The sequence below is a fragment of the Lactuca saligna genome, chromosome 9, assembly GCF_052625555.1.
Source record: "Lactuca saligna cultivar CGN05327 chromosome 9, ASM5262555v1, whole genome shotgun sequence".
In the NCBI taxonomy this organism is placed as follows: Eukaryota; Viridiplantae; Streptophyta; class Magnoliopsida; order Asterales; family Asteraceae; genus Lactuca; species Lactuca saligna.
The window spans coordinates 33,217,403-33,235,453 of NC_136425.1; the positions used below are offsets into that span (position 1 = coordinate 33,217,403).

At 34.6% G+C, this 18,051-nt stretch overlaps 1 long non-coding RNA gene across 1 annotated transcript; it reads right to left on the bottom strand.

Annotated features, from left to right (window-relative positions):
* Positions 1-15,657: 15,657 nt before the first annotated feature.
* Positions 15,658-16,581, bottom strand: LOC145017393 (uncharacterized). The gene is made up of 2 exons (XR_013666492.1): positions 16,109-16,581; positions 15,658-15,838 (listed from the first exon to the last, which is right to left on the bottom strand). It is a non-coding gene; the product is annotated as an uncharacterized LOC145017393 (long non-coding RNA).
* Positions 16,582-18,051: the final 1,470 nt, after the last annotated feature.

Sequence of the window (18,051 nt, forward strand, 5' to 3'; positions counted from 1 at the left end):
CCATAAAATGAGTAGTGGAAAAACAATAAATCAAAATATCTTGAAAAATGATATGTGTCAAATGCAATGAGAATATGATATTTGGCAAAAAAATGATTTTCATTTATTGTGATAGATTACTTTAGCCATATTCTACATCATATTAAATATTCCGGTCCGGTCCGGGTTAAATCCCGTATTCCGGGTCCGGTCCGGTCCAAACCTGAAACCCGATTAGTGGTAAAAACAAAACCCGAAAACCGGCCCATTAACCGGTCCCGGTTTTTTTCCGGTCCGGTCCGGTCCAACGGGTCATATGCTCATCCCTAATCCAGACTGGCAGACTCGTCGTGTCCAGGAATATGGACTCGTCGAGTCACCCATTTAAAACGTGTACAAATCCCGGCTCTACTTGACGAGTCTAGCTTCTGACTCATCGAGTACCCCTTAAGAATGAAAATTACTTTAATTAAATTACATATCATAATTTGGGGCGTTACAGCTATACCCACATGGCCACATTTATCAGCATTCAATGTATGCACATTTCTATAACCCACATGGCCACATTTATCAGCACTCAATGTATGCACATTTCTTCCGTTCTCAGTTTGAATGAAGACATGATTGCACTTTCTTTTTAGGTAAAGGGATACGGTAACATAGAAATGAAATTTCACTTGATCATTTGTTGATCAACTTCATCATCGTTATTACGTGAGGGTATTAAAAATAGAATCGGGGATGAGTGTGTGAAAGATAAGGAATAAGTGATAATAATAAACAAAAACCACCACCTACCAATATAATATTCTGATTGATTTTGAGCAATCCTTTCTAAATAAGTTATGATTTTGTGTTGATAGATGTTAATACCGTGCTTTAGAATTTAACTTGATGGTTTCTGTATTTAGTTTAAATGCAAAAAAAAAAAATAATAATAACAATGCAACAACCGCAAGTGTAAGTACTTTAGTACTGCCATTGTGATTTTGATAATTTCTTTTTAAAAACGTCCATGTTTCTTATCTATGGACTAGGGATGAGCATATGATCCGTTGGACCGGACCGGACCGGAAAAAAACCGGGACCGGACCCGGACCCGGACCGGACCGGATATACATATTAATGGGCCGGTTTTCGGGTTTTGTTTTTACCACTAATCGGGTTTGGACCGGACCGGACCCGGAATACGGGATTTAACCCGGACCGGACCGGAAATTTTTTTCTCCTTAGAATATATAGAGAGGGATATTGAATTATTAGTTAATGTTATATATAACATTATATATAAAACTTGATGTTTTTATTTTAACATTGTTTATAAATCTTGATAAACGTTTGTTCCTATCACTTTACAAGAAAGAATGTATCTAGCACGCTATTTTTTGTTCAAACATCCAAAAAAAAAAATTTAAAAAGATGCAAATTTTTTTTATAAAAACATGCAGTTTTTTATAAATAAGGTTGTTTTTTGTTGTTTTTTACACAAAAAAGCTATTTAAATGCAGTTTTTTATTAACAATGTTGTTTCTTTTTTGTTAAAACATGCATTTTTTTTATAAAAAGTGTAGTTTTTATGCTAAATAGTGTAATTTTTATTTGTTCCAAATGTTAATAAGGTTTGTATTTTTTTGTAGACATCTCATATGCACGTGATCTAAGTAAAGTCTCGCATTGTACCAATTTCAAAGCCTAGTTCGGTCCAAAACCCGGAACCCGGTTTAGTACCCGAGACCGGACCGGACCGAACCCGAACCCGATACATCCAAAAATGGTCCGGTTTTCGGGTAAGAAAATTCACGATTTTCGGTCTTCGGGTTTTCGGTCTTCGGGCTGGTCTGGTCCGGGTTTGGCCCGTTGCTCATCCCTACTATGGACCATGTTCTATATTTGTACCTAGAAGTAGGGGTGTCGAACGGGTAAAATTTTCGGGTTTCAGGTAGAACGGGTCGGGTAGAACGGGTATTTCCTTAAGAAAATAATACCCGATACCCGACCTATATTGTAATTCGGGTTTTCGGGTTTCGGGTATTTGGGTTTGAGGTCGGGTCGGGTAATTATCGGGTATACCCAAAAATTTCTTAAATGACACTTATTGATATTTTTTTTACATGTTGGTTGGTTTAATAAAGAATTGGGTATGAAAATACTTCATACAATTAACAAGTACATCTATAATAACAATACAAATCATTATAATATGTTATGTACTTTTTTAATTCCATTACGTGTGATAGAGAGAAACTGAGAATTGTGATGACGGTTCAGGACTTCAGCTTCAGCATCGTGTTCCCTTTGCAAGTTTGCGTCGACTGTCGAGCCATTGTCCATAAGAAGGAAACGAAGAGTTTTGTTTTATTTGAAGTGTGCGTATATTTGAAGTGTGTGTACGTGACTGCATTGTATATTTGGTATTCTTTAAAAAACGAATTCGGGTATTCGGGTATACCCGAAAATAAATATTCATACCTAAAACCTGACCTATATTATTATCGGGTTAACCTATTACCCGAATGTTCATACCCGTTACCCGTTCTACCTGACCCATTCTACCCGAATTCGGAACGGGTCGGGTGGATAGAACGGGTTTCAGGTTTTTTCGGCAGGCCTACCTAGAAGGATCCCCTTGTTTTTTACTTGCTAAGGAAGAGGGCTTCATATGTGTAAAAGGACCTGGATGTTGAATATTATGTTACCTGGATGCTTTTAAGTAAACATTGTTCTATAAACCTTATATGACCTTGTTCATAACCGGGTTATATCTGCTATTTCACATAATTAAACCGGGATATTTTACACATTTTAACGGGATAAAGCCGAACCCGGTCGGAACCTGCAGGCCGTGTGCACCTAGCTCTATTGGTAACAAATATTTGAAAGTTATATTGAAGTCATCTGAAATCACAATGATATAAATTTAGTCAACTAATAGAAAACCAATCACAAACTACTATTACAATATATATATATATATATATATATATATATATATATATATATATATATATATATATATATATATATATGGGAAAAGTGAATATGTGGTTGTTATGTACCTAAGCTTAAGTATAGAACCTTTTAAACGATGTAGTTTTAAACAAAGTAAATCCAGTTTCATTTTATGATAGTTTTGTTTTAATAGAATACCATTGAATTAAGTTCAATTATGGAATGAAAAAAGATCAATTATATATATTTTTATTGCAAATAATTATTGAAGTTCATAAAGAAAATAAAAAACCAATAGTTTTTAACGAATATAACTCAAACGTTTTGTATTTCAATTGAAAAACTATATCCAATGATTTTATGAAAAGCTTGATTGAGTTATGACATGTTTTTCTTTTATCTTTTATTCTATTAGTTTTTATTTACAATTTAGTAGGGTTGATTAAATGATCATGACTTTTAATGCTTTAAGTTCTTAGATACAATGAAGAAAAAGAACATAAATTTGATCATTTAATAAGTCATATAATTAAGGAAGAATAGTAAAAGAGATATAATGATTAGTTTGGATATAAATAGATCAAAACTACATTGTTTGAAAAGTTCTATATATAAGCTTAGGTACTTAATAAACTTCTCTTTTCAACAAAAAAAAAAAAAAGACAGTGCAACTATTATTGATGAACTATATTCAAGATCTGATGGGTTCTCTACATATAGGGCAACTTCGCTTAACGAACAACCATGTGATGATGCAGTGTCCGTGGAACGGATGTTGGCAGGACACCAGAACTCGGATTTTCTCTTTCTTCTTGAACTCCTCAAGACATATCACGCAGTCATCATTCTTGCATGTACTACTAGTGTATATTTGCTCCTGCAGAATTTCACCAAGATCGCTATTAAGTTCAGCAAGGTTTGTCTGTTGTAACGCCACCACAAGATGGTTGATGACAAAGGTGTTTATTGGCAGTTGGGATGGTCGTATTGTTCCGCTTTCAATATCTTCATCTTCTACGAGATCACGCCAACGTTGATAGCAGTACTTGATAAGATAAACACAAAATAACAAGGTAACGGAGGAGATGAAAACTAGGCCGCAATACGAATATATGACCGACCAATCAACCATGGCTAATCGATTAGTTAAGGTTAAAGTTTCAATTGTCACTGTGATCAATATATTGTTGAGGTTTAATCCTCTCGATGGTTTCCTTGATCTATATATTGTTGAGGTTTAATCCTCTCGATGGTTTCCTTATTCACGTGACTTCCACGACAAGCTACTGATGTGATGAGGATTCATATAAGGAAAGAAAAACCAGGTTGATGGATTGGTCAGTCGGTGGCATGCAGGATTAGCTATTTAATTTGTATCCATAACCTTATTTGATTTTTTATATTGAATTATCTTTTTTACAATTATATATAAGCTTAAAGGAAACCGCTTTAATTAAGGAGGTTATTTTGTTTATGCGGAATCCTAAGATAGGATAGGAATATGATTTCGAATCGAGTTCTAGTTTTTGTAAACGCGTCAAAAAAAATGAGCTGTGGACCGTGATTGGGTAAGAAGACACCCGGTTTATTGGTTTACTAGGTTATAACCCGCCTTAAACACGGGAAATACGTATAAAAAACATACAAATGTCTACAAATATTGCATAATAATTATAAAAAAATTATGGTTATTGGTATTATTGAAATGTATATAATATACATTGAAATCGATAAATATTTATAGCCGTTCAATGACTTCTTTGTATACAACAGTTTTTTAGTTAAATGACCTTCATCGTCACATATAGTTATGATATTGTTATATAAGCATAAGTATTCTAATTAGACGTTCCTTCTATAATAAGGTTACTTAATTTAAGCATATATTGACAACCAATATACCGTTTTTTCACTGCATTAAATATTGACAACTATTTCTTTTATTCAAATAAAGTTGTAGAGTATAATTTATAGAATGTTAAATTTTTTATGAGTTTAATTTTATCATCAATGTAATTGATTTATTTTAAATTGATTATGAATATAAGTGCTAGCTTTTATGTTTGTTACTATTTATTTGGTGTTCGCAAGAACTTTGCATTAGTTTTGGCGTAACTTTAAATAATTTTAGTATATCATCAATGTAATTTGGTATATCTTTCAGTTATATGAAATATCAAATAATGACATTTCATTACTATTGTGATAATTTAGTTTATATATTGCATTTTTACTAATTTTAACGATCATATTTTTTTTAATAATCGTAAAGCTTTTACTAATTGTGTTTACAAATCTTCTAATATCTTATAATTTTTATCTTACTTAAATTTTTTTTCATAACTATACTATTTTTAAGATTGACTATCTTAATAGTTTTTTTTTCAGTCTATTCAATTTTATATTTCATTGTACTACATCATCGTTTGTATGCATTCTGAAATTTCATTTTAAAAATGCTTATCGTTTACATCTTAATATTTTTTTAATAAAATCGTGTAATAATTATGGAATATATATCTTGATTGAATTAACATTTACTTCCTTCACTAAATTAAATTCCTCAATTAACGAATATATTTTGGAAAGTGATAATTATAATAGGACAACATTATCTAAGACATAAATACTTGATATACTTTTAGAGGGAAAAACCGGGATCATTAAAAAAATTATATAAATAAAATACAAATTTAAATTGAGTGAAATAATAGATGAAATTACTGACGAAAATTATTTTTGAGGAAATTGTATTTTGTAAAGTATAATACTATGACAAAATTGGAAATATATATTGTGTAAATTTATAAATTTATTGTTATTATATAAAGATAAAACAAAGTAGGTTGGTATGTTAAATAAAAAAAATATTTTCAATGAACGTATGTAACTAAAATATTGATTTTGAAGATGAAAATTTAAAAGTTAAAAGTATGAAGACATGTGATAAAAAAAATGTATGAAAAAGCTCTAACTACATTTGATCAATTTGTTAGTGAGAATATCATAAATGGACCCTCTGATAATGATCAACGAATTATGTCCTGTATGAAAAAAGGTGAATTCTATAATTAATGGATTCGAAATGTTTTAAGTAATGATAAAATAAACATTTATATTGAACTGTAGATGAACATGTCATTTTCATGCAAAGCACATGTTTTATGGTATCATGTAGAAAAGTACTTTAGAAAATAAAATGTGTTAAACACGTATACTTAACTTAGATCCTGATCAACCAGGCTCATCAACTGTTTCTTCCTTAAATTTTCAATAATCACTTTCATGGGATTAGTCGACACAGCATGACCAAAAAAATTTAGAACAAAAAAAATAAATAAACAGTTGTTGTATTATAGATTTGTAATATAATAACTATCTATCTGTAGATAAGGCAGAATGTTAAAATAAAATCTTACCAAATGCAACATGAATGTCGAGATTCCTGGCTATCAAATCTTAGAAAGTCACAAAATTATAAGGATCCACCATAATAGCAAAATCATTTAATAGACGAACATTGGTTGTTTTGTAGAAATTATTCTTATGTTTATGATCAACCAACATGTAATCTCCTTCTTTTCTGGCCATACCAAAACTACTAATATCCTTTACATATCCTTCAACAAAGAGGGCTTCAAACGAACTAATAAGATTTTTTTTATTGTTGCTTGTATTTTAGTGTCATGTAAGTGAAAAAAAAAACTGGTTAAGTTCAAAATTTTATAAATTAAAAGCAACATAATAATAAAAAGAAAAAATTGTACCTACTCATCAATTAAAATCATGTCTGAACATGTTTGGGTTGTTTTTTAAGTTTGCTTCCAAAGCAAGAGTACTTGAACACGAATGTTTCAGGTTTCCTCGGATGCATCGATGTCCGCATCCTTATCAAAGACGATCTGATCGTGATTGTTTTGCACCATGGGTGTAAAATGAAAGAGAAAACAATTAGAATTAGAAAGAACTTTTATATGAAATAAAAGAGATGTATACAATGTACTTGTCTCTAAAGAGGTATGATTCATAAAGAGGTATGAAAGCTATTATAATTGTCAAAAAAATTGTTTCTATACTTAATTTCAAAGGATGCATAAATAGATTATATATTATTTCCTATTAAATCAGCCTAAAAGTGTAATACGATCATACCAAAATTAATCAGATTCTTATGACATAATAATTAAAAAGTAATAATAATCATCTCTAATATATAAAAATAATGTTTTCCTAATTAGTGTTAATTCCAAAGATAGTTGATTTTTGTTTTATTAAATATACATAATATATTTTCCTGTTTATTTGAAAAGTAGTTATCCGATTTCATGTAATTTGTGACAAAGAAAATTGAAATATATTAATACATATATTTGATATAGGAATAAAAAATAATTGAAAAAAATATAAAAAGCGAAAGAAGGTATCGTTCTACTGCACAACAGCAAAGATCTGAAGTAGAGAATGATGATGAAAGTTATAAACAATAAGAATGATGTTGTAGGTGAAAGTTTGAAGCAGAGAATGATGATGGAAGTTATAAACAATAAGAATGATGTTGTAGGAGAAGGTTTGAAGAAAAGCAACGATTGAAAATAAGTGTGAGCCGCGGATTCAATGATGAATCTTATATGTATATGATAATTTGAAATCTGATTTTTTGGTATTAATGGTTTCATAATAAAAATGGATTTTATATTAAAGGTTTACTAATATAAACACATTTATATTAATGGTTGATATTAATGCCTTAATTGAAATGGTTTGTTACTAATGTGTTTTTAAAGCTGACCATATTAAAACCTTTATAACCGGAAATTCAAGATTTAAAATATGAGACGATTTTATTGAAATTATATACATTCAATTTCAACGGATGTAAGTTAATTTTGTTTGACAATTGGAAAGCTTTTATTAAAATTAAATACATTTAATTGGGGAAGATGATGTCAGCAATTTGATCTAAAGGTAGAAAACATATGATTAAAATACAATCAAGGGCCAAGATTGTTTAAGATGATGTTATAAGGTTTTTCTTTTAATAATATTTAGATATTACTTTACTAGTTGTTATACGCTTTTACCACATGGATTTGTTATTAAAAAAAAAAAAATAAAGGTCGATAAATTTAGGAAATTTGAACTTATAAAAAAAAATTTGAATTATTAAAATGTAATGTTTAATTTGTTAAGCAAGATCAGGATTAGAGGGGTGTGGAGAGTAGGGGGATCTCTTGTGCAAAGCAAAGACAGGTACATGCTATCAAAGCAAGGAAGTGGCCAGGGATTTCAAAGAATAAGAAAGAAGATAAAAAATTTTCCTTTCTTTTTAAATTAAAAAAAATAATTTAAATAAACAAGCAAATGAAATAATTGGATTAAATTTAAAAAAAAAATAAAACGAAATTTGCATTAATTAAATTGATATACATTTATTACAAGAAATACATTTAAATATTATTTGGCATTTTAATAAAATGGAAAAGACCATAAAATGACTAGTGGAAAAACAATAAATTAAAAAATCTTGAAAAATGATATGTGTCAAATGCAATGAGAATATGACATTTGGCAAAAATGATTTTCATTTATTGTGATAGATTACTTTAGCTATATTCTACGTCATATTAAATATTCTTGCATTTCCGTCAAAAATTAATTTTGTAGTTTTATAATCAAATTAGTAAGTTGATGTTAATGCTTTAGATAAAGATAAGAATAAATGTCAATTTTTGTTTCTACTTCACCTTCGAGTTTTCTTAGAAGCGTAGGGTCCTTGCCACCTTTCAGTGGATATAAAATTTGTTGGAAACGGGCTTATAACGAAGAAGTTATGGTAGTTTGAAGTTTTGGCAAGTATGGCCCTTGGTGCAATAAGTTGGCAGATTAGTCCCATGTGTTGAGCTAAGGGACGCGTGGATGGACCAGGTAAATCCAACGTACCTAAAGGTACGCCCCGTGTAATGGTCAGAGTGTCAAACCTTATTTTTAGGGTTTGGGCACTATATAAACATCATTATAACCTCAAGACTTACTCATTTTTCAGCCTCCATTGTTCTAAAACCCTGATTTTGAACCCTAGCCTTCCCCAAGAGTGTTGTGATCTCTTTGTGTGCATCTTTAGTGAGTTTTGGTGATTATTCAAGAAATGGAACTTGAAGCAAGATGGTGGATCGAAAGAAGGCTTGTGGATCTGGACTTTCTACTTCATTTCAAGCTCATTAGAGGTATAAAGCTCTAACGTTGCTCATTTGAAGCTTAGATCTAGTATTATATGAGTTTTGGTCCCATTTTGGTCTCGTGGGTGATATCTAGTGGTTTGTCACCACTCCAAGAGCTTAGAGTTGCTACTCTTTGTATCTCTAAGGTTATTAGTTCATAAAGATGCTTGCTTGATGTTTAAGGATGGACCGTGCATGTATTAATGTAGTTATTATGGGTCTTAAAGGATTTATTTGCATGATTGGGCCTCATTAAGACGTGCAAACTGATAAAGTTCCCAACTTTATCAGTTAAGAGCTTATTTCGAAGGTTTCCTGAGGTTTTGGGGCCAAGTGCTTAAGGGATTAAGTCATGAATCAATTTAGGATAAATCGTGTCTACACCCAGCGTAAATGATAGTATGTCGCGCGTACTAAGGAATTTGGGAGTACGCCCAACATAAATGGCTTAGTGCCATTTTGGGCTTATTTAACAATTTTTGGACTTTGGGCTTTGGTTTTGGGTCTTGGGCTTTGAGAGTTGGAGTTATTGGTATGAGGAACTACTTTTGGAATTGGAATCCTCTTTGGATTAGATTTTGGGCTTTCCTTGTTAGCCCAATGGATTTGGGCCATAGTGGTCCCAATGGATTTAGACCAATAGTGGACACGATTAGTTAGGCTATCTAGGGGCCTAGTGTTGGGGTTTGAGTTATTGACTTTGGTGTTGGGTTGTTTGGCTCAGTTCAGGAGTCAGTTTGCAGCAGCAGCGGCAGTGTAGGATTATTCTCGTAGCGTTGAGGTGAGTCTTCTCACTATACTTACCTGTGTGGCAATTTATGTGTGACCGGAGGGTCTTATTCATCTTATTGACTGGAGGGTCTTATTCGTAGTATTAACCGGAGGGTCTTAATTGCTTATACTGATATATGTGTTATTATGCATTCTGTCTTTGTGACTTATGTTGTTATGTTATTTTGTGTATATATTGAGTTATGACTGGAGTGTCCATACTGAGACGTGAGACTGGAGGGTCTTCACTAAGACACATGATCAGAGGGTCCATATTAAGATATGGCCATGAGAGACTAATTATTTTTATATGTGTTATTGTAAGAACCCACTAAGTTTCATGCTTACAATGTTGATTTAAATGTATTTCAAGTACTTTTGTAGATTCCGGAAAGACGGAGACATGATTGTATACATTCGTCGGCTTATGATGTCTTGTGAATTTTAGGATACTCTGGTATTGTGTTAATAATTATTTAAAATTATATGATGACTTGGATTTTGAATAATGATTGGTGAATTAAAAATGAATTTTATTTTTGAAAATCGAGGTATTACATAGAATTTTGTATAGCATTGAAATCTAGCGAATGCCATCCATTTTTATGTGTTTAGAAGGTCATAAAAGTCAAGAAATATTCAAACCACCTCCTCTGATTCATGTTGAGGTTCTGCTGATCCATCAAATACTTTAGACTCTTATGATCGGTGTAGATGGTGAACCGTACTCCATATAAATAGTGCCTCCAAATCTTGAGGGCAAACACCACCGCCCCCAACTCCAGATCATGCATCGGGAAATTCACCTCGTGAGGCTTCAACTGCCTCGAAGCATAAGCAATCACATGCCCCCTCTGCATCAATACCGCACCCAACCTTGAAATCGATGTGTCACAATATACCACTAGATCATCCAACCCCTCAAGTAGAACTAGAACCGGAGCCTCGTATAACCTCCGCCTCAGGGTCTCAAAAGCCATCTGCTAATCCATATCCCACCAAAAGGTCGCATTCTTCTTGGTCAAGCGGGTCAATGGCACAACAATCTTGGAAATATCCTAGATAAATTTCCGATAGTGGCCTGCTAAACCCAAGAAGCTACAAATCTTTGATGCATTCCTCGGTACTTCCCACCGCATTACAACCTCCACCTTGGCTGGATCAAACGAAATACCCTCTTGGTTGATGACATCCCCCAACAACTATACTTCCCGCAGCCAGAAATCACACTTGGAGAACTTTGCATAAAGTTTCTCCGCTCTCAGGGTCTCCAATACCTCCCTCAAATGTTGTTCATGCTTCTTCCTGGTCTTGGAATAAACCAAAATATCATCAATAAAAATGATCACTAACCAATCCAGCATCGGCCTACACACCCGGTTCATGAGATCCATGAATGTTGATGGGGCATTGGTGAGCCCAAACGGCATCACCACAAACTCATAATGTCCGTATCGAGTCCTGAAAGCCGTCTTTGGTATATCCTCATCCCGAATCCTCATCTGATGATACCCAGACTAAAGATCAATCTTGGAGAACCAAGATGCACCCTGAAGCTAGTCAAACAAATCATCAATCCTCGGTAAAGGATAACGGTTCTTCACCGTTAGTTTGTTCAGCTCCCTGTAATCAATGCACATCCTGTGCAATCCGTCCTTCTTTTTCACGAACAAGATCGGTTCTCCCCTTGGAGAACTACTTGGATGGATGAACCCTCGGTCTAGCAGCTCCTGAAGCTGCGTAGATAACTCTTGCATCTCGGGTGGTGCCAACTGATACGATGCCTTTGCTATCGGGCCGACACCCGAGACCAATTCGATACGAAACACCACTTGCCTCTCCGAAGGCACCCCTGGTAACTCTTTGGGGAAAACGTCCCGAAAATCCTGTACTACCGGCACACTGCCCACATCCGTCACGGTCTCTACTCTCGTATCTGAGACATAAGTCAGAAATCCCGTTCAACCCTACTGTAACAAGGTTATTATAGGTATGGATTGGCTAAGCCTCAATGGGGAGGTGATTGACTGCGCGCAACAGTTGGTGCAGATCAGGACCCCAAGTGGGGGAGAGCTGGTGATTCAGGGCGAGAGGCCACAGCGAGGACCAGCCTTATGTTTAGCAGCGAGAGCTAGGCGTTACCTTCAGCAGGGTTGTGCAGGATTTGTCACGTATGTTATGGATACCTGGGAGGCGGGTAAGGTGACGGTGGGCGATGTGCCAGTAGTACGAGAGTTCGCGGATGTATTCCCCAAGGAGTTGCCCGGGATACCTCCGGAGAGGCAAGTAGAGTTCAGGATCGGCCTAGTCCCTGGTGTGGCTCCGATAGCCAAGGCACCACATCGGTTGGCTCCTCTTGAGATGTAGGAGTTGTCTACACAGCTGCAGGAGCTGTTAGAAAAGGGATTCATTAGACTAAGCAGTTCACCTTGGGGAGCCCCGATTCTCTTTGTGAAAAAGAAGGACGGGTCACATCGGATGTGTATAGATTATCGGGAGCTGAATAAGTTAACGATAAAGAACCATTACCCACTCTCGAGGATTGATGACGTCTTCAACCAGCTACATGGAGCATCTTGGTTCTCCAAGATTGATTTGCGTTCATTTTTTCACCAGATGAGGGTCAAAGAGGAGAATGTGCAGAAGACTACTTTACGGATGCGTTATCGCTACTATGAGTTCGTGGTGATGCCTTTCGGGCTCACCAATGCTCTAGTCACGTTCATGGATCTCATGAACCGCATGTACAGACCGATGTTGGATCAGTATGTGATAGTTTTCATCGATGACATCTTGGTTTATTCCAAGACGCGAGAGCAGCATGAGGAGCACTTGCGAGAGGTTCTGGATACTTTGAGGAGGGAGAGCTTGTATGCTAAGTTCTCCAAATGCGATTTCGGGTTGCGCGGGGTGCAGTTTCTTAGGCACCTCGTCAACCAGAACGGGATTTCGGTTGACCCGAGCAAGGTGGAGGTCGTGATGAGATGGGAGGTTCCGAGGTCTCCATCTGAGATTCGGAGCTTTCTGGGACTGGCAGGCTACTATCGAAGATTCATTCAGGACTTCTCCAAAATAGTTGTGCCCCGGACCCGGTTGACAAGGAAAGTCGTGGTCTTTCGCTGGGGGCATGACAGCAGGCCGCATTTGAGACACTGAGACAGAGATTGTGCGAGGCGTCAATCTTAGCCCTGACGGAGGGCATGGAGGTTTTTGTAGTATATTATGATGCGTCCATCTCGGGTTTGGGTGCGGTATTGATGCAGAGAGGGCATGCGATCGCTTATGCTTCGAGGAAGCTGAAGCCTCACGAGGCGAACTATCTGACGCATGATTTGGAGCTGGGGGCTGTTGTTTTCACCCTCAAGATTTGGCGTCATTACCTCTATGGGGTTCGTTGTACCATATACACGGACCACAAGAGCCTGAGGTATCTCATGGATCAGCCAAATCTAAATATGAGGCAGCGTCGGTGGCTTGATGTAGTAAAGGATTATGATTGTGAAATCCTCTACCACCCGGGGAAGGCCAATGTCGTGGCCGACGCGCTTAGCCGCAAGGCAGCATCGAGCAGGGATATTTGTATGAGGATGACAGTTGTAGGAGAAAGTTTGAAGTAGAGAATGATGATGGAAGTTATAAACAATAAGAATGATGTTGTAGGAGAAGGTTTGAAGAAAAGCAACGATTGAAAATAAGTGTGAACCATGGATTCAATGATGAATCTTATATGTATATGATAATTTGAATCTGATTTTTTCGTATTAATGGTTTCCTAATAAAATGGATTTTATATTAAAGGGTTACTAATATAAACACATTTATATTAATGGTTGATATTAATGCCTTAATTGAAATGGTCTGTTACTAATATATTTTTAAAGCTGACCATATTAAAACCTTTATAACCGGTGATTCAAGATTTAAAATATGGGAATATTTTATTGAAATTATATTCATTCAATTTCAACGGATGTAAGTTAATTTTGTTTGACAATTGGAAAGCTTTTATTAGAATTAAATACATTTCATTGGGGAAAATGATGTCAGCAATTTGATCTAAAGGTAGAAAACATATGATTAAAATACAATCAAGGGCCAAAATTGTTTAAGATGATTTCATAAGGTTTTTCTTGTAATAATATTTAGATATTACTTTACTAGTTGTTATACCCTTGTACCACACGGATTTGTTATAAAAAAATAAAGGCCGATAAATTTAGGAAATTTGAACTTATAAAGAAAAAAAAAAGTATTGAATTATTAAAATGTAATGTTTAATTTGTTAAGCAAGATCAGGACTAGAGGGGTGTGAAGAGTAGGGGGATCTCTTGTGCAAAGCAAAGACAGGTACGTGCTAGCAAAGAAGGGAAGTGGCAAGGGATTTCAAAGAAGAATAAAGAAGAGAAATTTTTTTCCGTTCTTTTTAAATTTAAAAAAATAATTTAAATAAACAAGCAAATGAAATAACTAGATTAAATTAAAAAAATAAATTAAAACGAAATTTGCATTAATTAAATTGATATGCATTTATTATTACATTTATTACAATTAATACGTTTAAATATTATGTGGAATTTTAATAAAATGGAAATGACCATAAAATGAGTAGTGGAAAAACAATAAATCAAAATATCTTGAAAAATGATATGTGTCAAATGCAATGAGAATATGATATTTGGCAAAAAAATGATTTTCATTTATTGTGATAGATTACTTTATTGTGATAGATTACTTTAGCCATATTCTCACTATACTTACCTGTATGCTAATGTATGTGTGACCGGAGGGTCTTATTCATATTATTGACTGGAGGGTCTTATTCGTAGTATTAAACGGAGGGTCTTAATTGCTTATACTGATATATGTGTTATTATGCATTATGTCTTTGTGACTTATGTTGTTATGTTATTCTGTGTATATATTGAGTTATTACTGAACGGTCCATACCGAGACGTGAGATTGGAGGGTCTTCACTAAGACACATGATCAGAGGGTCCTTATTGAGATATGACCATGAGAGACTAATTATTTTTGTATGTGTTATTTTAAGAACTCACTGAGTTTCATGCTTACAATGTTGATTTAAATGTATTTCAAGTACTTTTGTAGATTCTGGAAAGACGGAGACATGATTGTATACATTCGCTGACTTATGATGTCTTGTGAATTTTAAGATACTCTAATATTGTGTTAATAATGATTTAAAATTCTACGATGACTTGGATTTTGAATAATGATTGGTGCATTGAAAATGAATTTTATTTTTAAAAATCGAGGTGTTACATAGAACATTGTATAGCATTGAAATCTAGCGAATGCCATCCATTTTTATGTGTTTAGAAGGTCATAAAAGTCAAGAAATGTTCAAACTAACCGTTTTTTGGAGCTTACTAACGGTTAGAAAAAAATGATTTTTTCGAAAATACCCATTTTTCAACAGTTAGAAAAAAATATTCGGTTTCAAACCGGTTTTGGATCCAGTTTTCATTAAATCCGATTTACGATCCGGGGGTCGATCCGATATTGCATCCGAAACTTCAATCCGGTCACAGGTTTGGTCAAAACCAGTTTTGACCAAATCCGGTTTCCGGATCGAATCCTATGGGTCAATCCGGTTTTTGTGTAAATCTCCACCCACGACCCGAACACTACCCGATTGTCAAACCTACCCTACCTGATCATCATTTTTACTTGAAATCAAAGATGCAATGTAAAAAAAAAAAAAAAAAAAACTTGATGATCAAAATTCATATTTTCATTGAACAAACACAAACACTTGTAACAAAAATTGCAGTATTTCCATCTAAAAAGACCCAAATCATTTGATTGTGATAGACAATCTCGTTCAATTTTCTAATTGCATATGTCCTCCGGGTGTTTCTTGATCTAGCAACGATCCTCAATTCTTCAAAATAGTACTGCATCAAAAGGCCACAAACATAGAGCTAAATTAACATTTGTTTCTGAAATAAACTAAAAAGATAAATAAGAAAACAGAGATTTGAATGAAACAAATATGCCAATACAACGCCAACAACAAATCAAATATATATAAAAGAATCCCAAAATGTTTATGACTATAAAAGTTGAAACACATCCCATGGAAGCTTACTCTCAGAAATTAGACCACCACTACTTAGACCACTAGTTAGTAAATTAAGGTGTAAAGAAAAAAACAGATAAAATACCTCTTCACATGGATTCCCACTTGTTCATCACCTCCGTTTTTCCTAGTTGAACAATATTGGCACATGCATCGGTATGTGACAAAGTCTCTTGCAACAGTCTCCTCAGATTGTTTCTTGCACTTTCATTTTTCAAGTAGTCTCCATCAGAACCAACGCTACATAAAGCAGCATCAAGCTCCTGAATTGAGGATTCCACAAGTTTAACTTTGGAGTTAATGAGAGTGGCGTATGTGATGACCGATGTTGTAAAATCCTTTGACTTGTCAAAAAGCGTTGCCTCTTTATGAAACTTGGATGATGACCACTTTTTGCCGAAGTGAGTCACTCCCCCTATGAAAATTCCTAAGCCACTCAACCAACGGTGGCCAAGGAAATACAAAGATCCAACAGCAGTTACAAATCCAGGTATCATGAAATTCCATGATCGGTTAGCCCCGGTCTTGTCCCTTTTTGCTTCCTTTTGTAGTTTCTCTATCTTACCAACAAACACTGTCGAGGAAGAGAGTAAGCTAGAAGATCTCCCGTGCAGATATCTGAGCTCAACCAAGAGGGCAGATGGTCCATCATATTTATAATCCATGGTAATGTCTTCAGTGTCTCCACTTTGCTTCTTCTGGTACTCACAAATTCGTTCGAGCAGATTTGATAATTGATAGCAGATTTTAAAGAACTCATCTGCCATTGGATTCTCGTGCCCATCAACTGCCCCAAGCACTACATTTTGATTCCGACGAATAAAATCAGGAGCTATCATCCGCTGCATTGCAGCGTCACCACCAATCATAAAGGTTCCATCCTGTTCTGTAATAAGATCATCTGTAATAAGATCAGGGGATGAATCCATGCCTAAACCCTACAAAATCAAGATATATATATATATATATATATATATATATATATATATATATATATATATATATATTTATTGTATTTTAGTTTTACTTGGTGTTTTTTTGGACTTTTTTTTTCTAGTGAAAATGGTTCCTGCAGAAGGAAATCTTCTCTCTCTCTCCCTCGCTCCCCCCCTTCTCTCTCTCTCTCTCTCTCTCTCAATTTAGACCGTAAAGTCGATCGAGAAGGAAATCCCATGGTATTTTTCCTGATTTCACTTCACAAATGACTTCCCAACTCTTGTTTCGATGTTTATAATTTCCAATTTCATGTAATAGGTATGGAATCGAACAAGAATATACCTTGTTGCAGAAAGATACATTATGGTCGTTGGTCGGCCCCAAGGAGGCTTCCCAAGACCTCAGGTAACCTCCGGTAGCCTCGAATCTATATCCTTTTCTTACAATTTTGTCTAAAATTTAACGAATTTATATGTTTAATGAAATTAAGGCCCATATTATTGTGGGTTGGAGTCGATAAGGCCTTTGAACGTGATATCATTGATGCACACTGCAAGGCTTGCCTTTACGTCGGAATCAACATCGGTGGGATTAACCACGAGGTGATGCCCGACCAGTGGGAGTTTCATCTCGGATCATCTGTCGGAGAAGAGATCTGAGTTGCTCGTTATATTCTTGAATTACTGTAAAACTTTGGTAAAATTATAAAAGGATCGATTTATGTTACTATGTATCTATTCTTGATGTTAAAATTCTCTTTTTTTTTTCTTCTCTACATAAGATCAATGAGATTGTTAGTGTTGTGGTTTCGTTTGACTTGAAGCCCATTAAGGTAAAGTTTCTTGAAATAAAAAATGTTCTTGAATTTTTATGTAAAAACGAGAAATACTCATTGAGCATGGGAATGTCGGATTATGAGCAGGTGACTGGAATCGTGTCGGAGTTCACACCAACTACAGATATTTTCCGGTGAACTTTACATAAAAAAAATGTTGAAACTTGAAAAATACTTTTTTCATAATCTTGATCTTACCCATTTGCAATTTTCAACACAAAATCCATGGGGGAGAAGGAGGATATGAGGTCATCAAG